Source organism: Pipistrellus kuhlii, unplaced genomic scaffold, assembly GCF_014108245.1.
Source record: "Pipistrellus kuhlii isolate mPipKuh1 unplaced genomic scaffold, mPipKuh1.p scaffold_m20_p_9, whole genome shotgun sequence".
Classification (NCBI taxonomy): Eukaryota; Metazoa; Chordata; class Mammalia; order Chiroptera; family Vespertilionidae; genus Pipistrellus; species Pipistrellus kuhlii.
Window position 1 is genome coordinate 8,678,225 of NW_023425595.1, and position 6,488 is coordinate 8,684,712.

Below are 6,488 nucleotides of genomic sequence, written 5' to 3' on the forward strand. Positions count from 1 at the left end.
AGAGAGAGAGAGAGAGAGAGAACGAAGAGTAATTGGAGAGCCAGGCAAAGGCAAGAGAAAGAGTACCAAGCAGGGATTTATAATAATTCTGATATCTATCCTTTGTCAGACAATTACTATGTGCCAGGCACCGTACTAGGTAATAATAGCATTATCCTTACAAGCAAGCGAGTCAGTTCCAACATTATGCCCATTTTATTTATTTTTTAAATCAATTATTGGCTTTAATTGCATCTTTAAAATATCACAAATATTGGCTTTCATTGCATCTTTAAAATATCACAAATAAATCTTGCTGTTGCTGTAACTGGACAACTCAGATCTTATTCATCAGCCTGCTGGGCTATTCCTTTTTCAGAAACGTAGATGCCATCCAAAAATGTTCTGATATCCTTGTTTTAATTGTTGTGGCTTGCTGAATCAAACCAGCTGAATTTGATACAAGTTCAATATAATACCATTTCCTTTAAGAATTAACTCATCTTTCTGTACTAGAGATACTGACCGAGCAACACCTGACCTCATCTGAACCCTGCAGATATATTGTCACCCAACAAATTTCCGATTTCAACAAGAGAACCATTCTCCTGAATAACGGCGTTGACAGGGAAGTCAGTGTAAACAGACCTCATCTTGTAGGGGAAGCCCAGTGTAGCACCTTGACTGTGATCTGTACATGACTGCAGAGCCTGCGAATGGTGGCCAGTTCCTTCTACCTCTCCACCATTGATGTGATTCAAGTCCCTCTGCAGGAGGCCTCTGGGGCCCTTCACAGTAACTAGACGTCCCTTCAGAGTGATGTCCTCATTTTCTGGAATATCAACAGTGTGATCGCTGAGAATGGTCCTCATCCTTGCAACTGATGCAGCGAAGAGATCATCCCCATTTAAAAAAAAAAAAAAAACTGATGTGGTGTTATAGAAGTCAGAATGATGGTAACTTCTTGACTTCTTGATGGGGAGACTGACCACAGAGGATGCAAGGGAACTTTCCAGAGTGATGGAGAGTTCTCTATTTGGGTGGTGTTCACGTGTGTGTATACATAGCCAAACATTCATTGTGCTGTCCACTGAAGATACATGCATTTTGCTGCATATACATCATATTTCACACAAAAAATGATGGTACATCCATAGAATGGAATATTACCCAGCCATAATTAAAGACTAAGAATGCTCTTTGTATATTAATATATATGTCACCAACATACACTATTAAAGAAAAAGTGGCATGCAAAACAGTATTTTCCAGATAGTATACAAACATTTTAAAATACTATCTATACATACCTGCTTGTGTGTGTTTAGACTATGTCCACACACACACACACACATACACACACACACTACAGTTGCCTCTGCAAAGAGGAACCACGCGGCTGGAGGTAGAGGCGGGAGACTTTCCATGCTGTGCACCCTTTCCTTAACCCATGGGAGCGTGTTACCTACTCAAAAAGTGAAATTAAAACAATGAGTGTCTGAGTTGTCCATTCCTGAGCCATTATGCCCACTGTTTCTGTGCATTTAGTTCCAAAATAACATGGCCTCTTCCACTGTCTCTTTTCTTCAACTCCAGCCAGAATGCACCTGGCTGTGCCTGCCCAAAGGGAAAAGCTCATGGCTGGGCCATTCTGAGAGGCTGCTCCAGCCTCAGAGAAGCTGTGACCCAGCCCCAAGAAGACACGAGGTGCTGCAGGGTGCCAACCCCTCCCCCAGGCCCTCCAGCTGAGGGTGCTGTCCAGGTTGCCATCGAGCCCACAGGCCACTATCACTGCCTCATATAGTCCCTTCCATTGTATCTCCAAGCAAATCCAGGAGCGCTCAGGCCCAAGGAGGCCAACAAGTGCGGCCAGAACACCGGCCCAGTGTGGCTGGAGGAGGGCAGCCAAAGGCAGCCATCCCTAGAGACATGCACAGCTCACCATGGCTGAGCATGGGCTTCTCGGAAAGTGTCAGCTTGCTCTAGGGTCCTGAGTTCAAATCCCAGCTCTTGCCACCTCCTGGCCACAGGGCCTCGGGCAAATCACTTCACCTCTTTGAGCTTCAGTTTTCTCATCTGCACAAGAGGACACCTCCCCGGCAGAGTCACTGTGAGGGAAAATGAAATGCTGAGGAGCCTGAGCACGGAGTCTAGGGCAGCCCAGGACCGTCTTCAAAAGCACCACTCACCCCCGCTGAGCAGCAGCATCTGAGGAGACTTCGTGAACGTTTATAAAGTGCTCACAGAAGGGGGAGACTAAGAGGGAGGATCTGCCCGCATGGGGGCTCCAGGTCCCTCCTAGGTTTCTCCCTGCACAAGGGTTGCCAAGAAAGGAAAGAGTGTTGACAGTTGGGGAGGTCCCAGGAGGTCTCAGGTCCAAGAGGCAGGCAGGCTCATGGGGCATCGAGGCCACCTCCGGGTCACCAAGAATCACCACAAGGAACACACCAAGCAAAGATGCTGGGAGTTTGGACAGGACAGGTGTTGGCACAGCAGTCAGTGTCCCCTACCTGGCTTTCCTTATCTTATCACATCCCCGAGCTTCACACTAGGGGCAGGCACCCCCTGATGCACAGGGTATTAGACCCCTGTGGCTAGGGCTGACTTTGGCCAGTCGATCCTGGAAGCTTAGTTGCTTTGGAAAAGTCACTGAATCTCTGAGCCCCATTTTTCCTCTTGGTCAGGATCACACAGACGTCCCAGCCCTGGTGGTCAGCAGCACCCCTCCTCCCTGAAGGAGGCATGAAGGACCACCTTGGAGCACAGGACTTATGCTGAGCATGGGAGAGGCAGCAAGAAACGCAGCAGCCCTGTCCCAAATGAGCTCACATTCCAGTATGGACAGGGCACAGTGGACACAAGCCAGAAAGTAAGGGATCAGGCCACACAGAGATAGTAAGTGGTAGAACTAAGGGGGAGCCCTATACCCTGGAACAATGAGGAGGGGTTTATTCTGCCAGGAAAATGGTCCCTTGCAGAGCCCAAGTCTCCAGGCACAAGTCTTCTCTGAGCCTCCCGTCGGTGGCTCATGCCATCCTCACGCAGCCACAGAAGGGTCAGAAAGTGTGATGAACAGTAACACCTCCGTTTTACAGAACAGCATGGCAAGGCTCTGTCCAAAAGGGCAATCGGCTAGGTGCTGGGATGGGTGCCAAGGGCCCCAGCTCGCAGGGAAGACTGCTCTCCAGCGCTCCTGTGGCCACTCAGATCATCTCCACCCAAGCCACCTCCCCAAGTCACGGGCTGCACCTGGCCAGGCCCCGCCTCCTTTGTGTAGGTGAGAAGCTTCCTGCCACCCAGGGTCATTCCTTGGCAGGTGACAGCTGTAGGCAGTCCCCTCTGTGTGGTGAAAATGTCTCCACAGACCCTAAAACAGCCCACCTCTCCCCCATATCCAGACCCTGCTTAATACATACTAGACATGCTTTATGCAAAAGACTCCTGTTATGGTTATCTATTCATCAAGCATCACTGAGTGCTAACCTCTGGGAGACCCTCACGGGCCTAAGCATCCCCTCCAGAGCCTGAAAGTCAGGTGTGGGGACACTAGAATGATTGCAACCAGCCTACTGGTTTTCTGGGCATTCCAGGAAAATCTCCCCTGGAGGTCAGGTATCTCTGTCCCTCTCCAAAGTGCCTCAACTATTAGTGCTCAACTATTTTCCAAGCAAGCCCAGAATACATCTGTCCTAGAAGGGTCTCTTTACATCAGTAACTAGCTCCTTACCCGCTAAAAGACATTGTTTTAAAGGGCAAAATCTTCCCATTGCAGCCTGCAGGGCCCTGAGCCAAGCTGTGGAAAACAGCAAAGAGAACATTCCAGAGCCGGAGGGTTTATTCTTCCAGAAGAGGGTCTCTTGCAGACCCCAAGTCTCCAGGCACAAGTCTTCTCTGACCCTCACGTCAGTGGCTCATGCCATCCTCACACAGTCATAAAAGGGTCAGAAAATTGGGAAACACCTCCGTTTTACAGAACAGCACGGCAAGGCTCTGTCCAAGAGGGCCATCAGCTAGGTGCTGGGATGGGTGTCCAGAGCCCCAGCACTCCTGTGGCCACTCAGATCATCTCCACCCAAGCTACCTCCCCAAGTCACATCCCTGGTAGGGCTGTGAGGGGGGAGAAGGATAGAGAGCCCCAGGCCTGAGGTCCAGCCCCTGGGACAGAGGGAAAACATTACCTTCCTGGGACCCAAAGGAAGAACATTGAAATTGGGTCCCTGGGGAAGGCTTTTGGGGTACAGACACCTGCTTCCAACCCACTGAACAGGTGGGGGCCTAAGTCAATGACTTGATAACAGAGAAAATGCTGCCCCCCCCACCTCCTCCCACTGCCCAGCTTAGGACAGCAGCCCTGGCTGGCAGCCCCTATAGTGCAGGGATGTGTAGGGCTAGGAAGTTTCACAGGTTGCAAGCACAGTCTTCCGACTGTGACCTAGAACAAAACACCAAGGGCCTGCTTGAAGAAGACTTCTACCCACGACCCTCCCCATCGGGCATGGTTCCCTGAGTCAGTCCCAGCTGGGGGCAGAGGGATGCTTTAGAGAACAGCTCCCCTGGGGAGGAAGCTCACCCAGCAAGGAAGTGGTGAAACAGCTGGCTGTCCCCACCGCCTCTCTGGGCCTCCATTTTCAATGGGAACAGTAATAGTACCTTCCTCCTGAGGTTGTTCAGAGGAGTAAGGGAATCAAACGAATTAAATAATCCATTTAACAAAGTAATGAGCGCACACTAGACAATAGAAGCCAGTCATTATTATTACTATGGCTTTAAGACTGCCCGAAAAAAGGGTCCCTTTTCTGCCTTCTGCTCCACCTCACCCCAATTATTGATTTCCTTAACAAGGACATCACCGTCTGCTCAACCTTGCAAAAAAAAAAAAAAAAAAAAAAATTCTGGGCTTCTGGAATGGGACTCCAGGCCTTGCTTGGAGATGTGCAAAGTCTTTGGAGCCAGAAGTGGAGAACAGAGGAGGAGGCCAGGGAGGGGGGGACCTGGCCTCCAGGGACAGCTGCAAGCAGCAGATAGAGGCTAGAGTCACCACAGCAGGAGGTGAACAAGCAGAACAAGGAGCAGACAGGTGTGTGCTAGAGAGATTGAAAGAACTTAGGAGACCAATCAAAGCAGAAGGGAATGGGAGGCACAAATGCACCCTATAGCACCATAAGTTGAGGCTTTTGTTCCAAATCTTTCTTACAAGGATGAAAAATAAAATGAATGAACCTTGACTAGAGGGGGAAATGTTAAGGTTATATACAGTGAGAACTGTCAGCACCCTCTTCACAGGGCCAGAGAACTGGCAGGCCTGGTGACAGGTCAACGTCCACCCTAGAAGGACCTTTCTGGACCTTCTCTGCCAATCCCAGCTCTTCCTACTCCCTCAACCACATCTGGTCCCTCTACTCCAAGCCCTTTTCTGCAGGAGGCAGGGGGTGATCTTTCAAGGCGTGTTCCTGAAGAGCAGGGCCTCCTGGCTGCCTCCTGGCTGGTTGGCCCCCGTTTCCACGCTCTGGGACAGCACGGTGACCTCAGGGGTTAATGGACTGACAATTCCCAACAAGGTCAAACTCAAAGTCTTATATCACATGCTAAGCAGTGTAGGGATTTGAATAAACCAAGGTAAACCTCACTCACCCTCCACCTGCCTTTTTAAAATAGTGGCTTGAACACTGGCTTTCAGCACCTGTTCCCACCCTGTGTAAACTCGGATATGGCTCACAGGCCACCCCTTGGGAGGGCTGAGTTTGCACTGGCCCACTGCTCCTCCACACCACCTCCTGCCCCAGCCATCCTGCCTCGGGCCACCACAGGCACCACTGTCTGGCCTGACTGATGTCTTCCCACTTTACAGAGGAGCCAGCTCAGACCCATTCTCCTTACCTTGCCCTTATCTCTCTGGAGAACCTACTCAGTTTTGATATCTCACCTTTAGTCACCTTCCCTGACTAGCCATTTCCCCCCCTCCACCCTCAGCTTCCTCTTGAGAAAGTAGAATTCATCATGTTGTCCCTTTAAATGTCTGTGAGTCTGCCTCTCCCACTAGACTGGGAGCACCTTGAGGTCAGGGTCCCAGCCTACTCTAGTTCAGGGCCAGGTTCATAGTAAGTGGCCATTAAGTAGCTGCCAGATGAATTGCAGAAGTGACCATAAAATGTGAGGTCGACATGACCCAATACATGAGGTCTGCCAGCTGAACCTAAAGCAGGGCACTGGAACATGAGTTCCATCTGAACCAGCAACCCTTCCCATTCATTCACTCTTTGGTGCATAGAGAATCCCAGCCTGAGACAAAGAACGGAAGAGACCCTCCCATCCCAGGGACAAAACCTTGCACAACAAACTGCAAACCTGCCTGTCTGATTAATCACCATGCTCGCCACCACCCCCATAATTTCAGGGAAACTGAAGAGAAACAGAACAAAGTTCCAACATCTGGGTTACTACCCACCCCCCAGGCTCCAGCGAAACACACACAAGCTGCAGTTCTCCGAGCAGCACTCACTCACCCACCC

General features: G+C 50.2%; 1 pseudogene; it reads right to left on the reverse strand.

Annotated features, from left to right (window-relative positions):
• Nucleotides 1-255: 255 nt before the first annotated feature.
• LOC118713421 lies at nt 256-869 on the reverse strand (annotated as a pseudogene).
• Nucleotides 870-6,488: the final 5,619 nt, after the last annotated feature.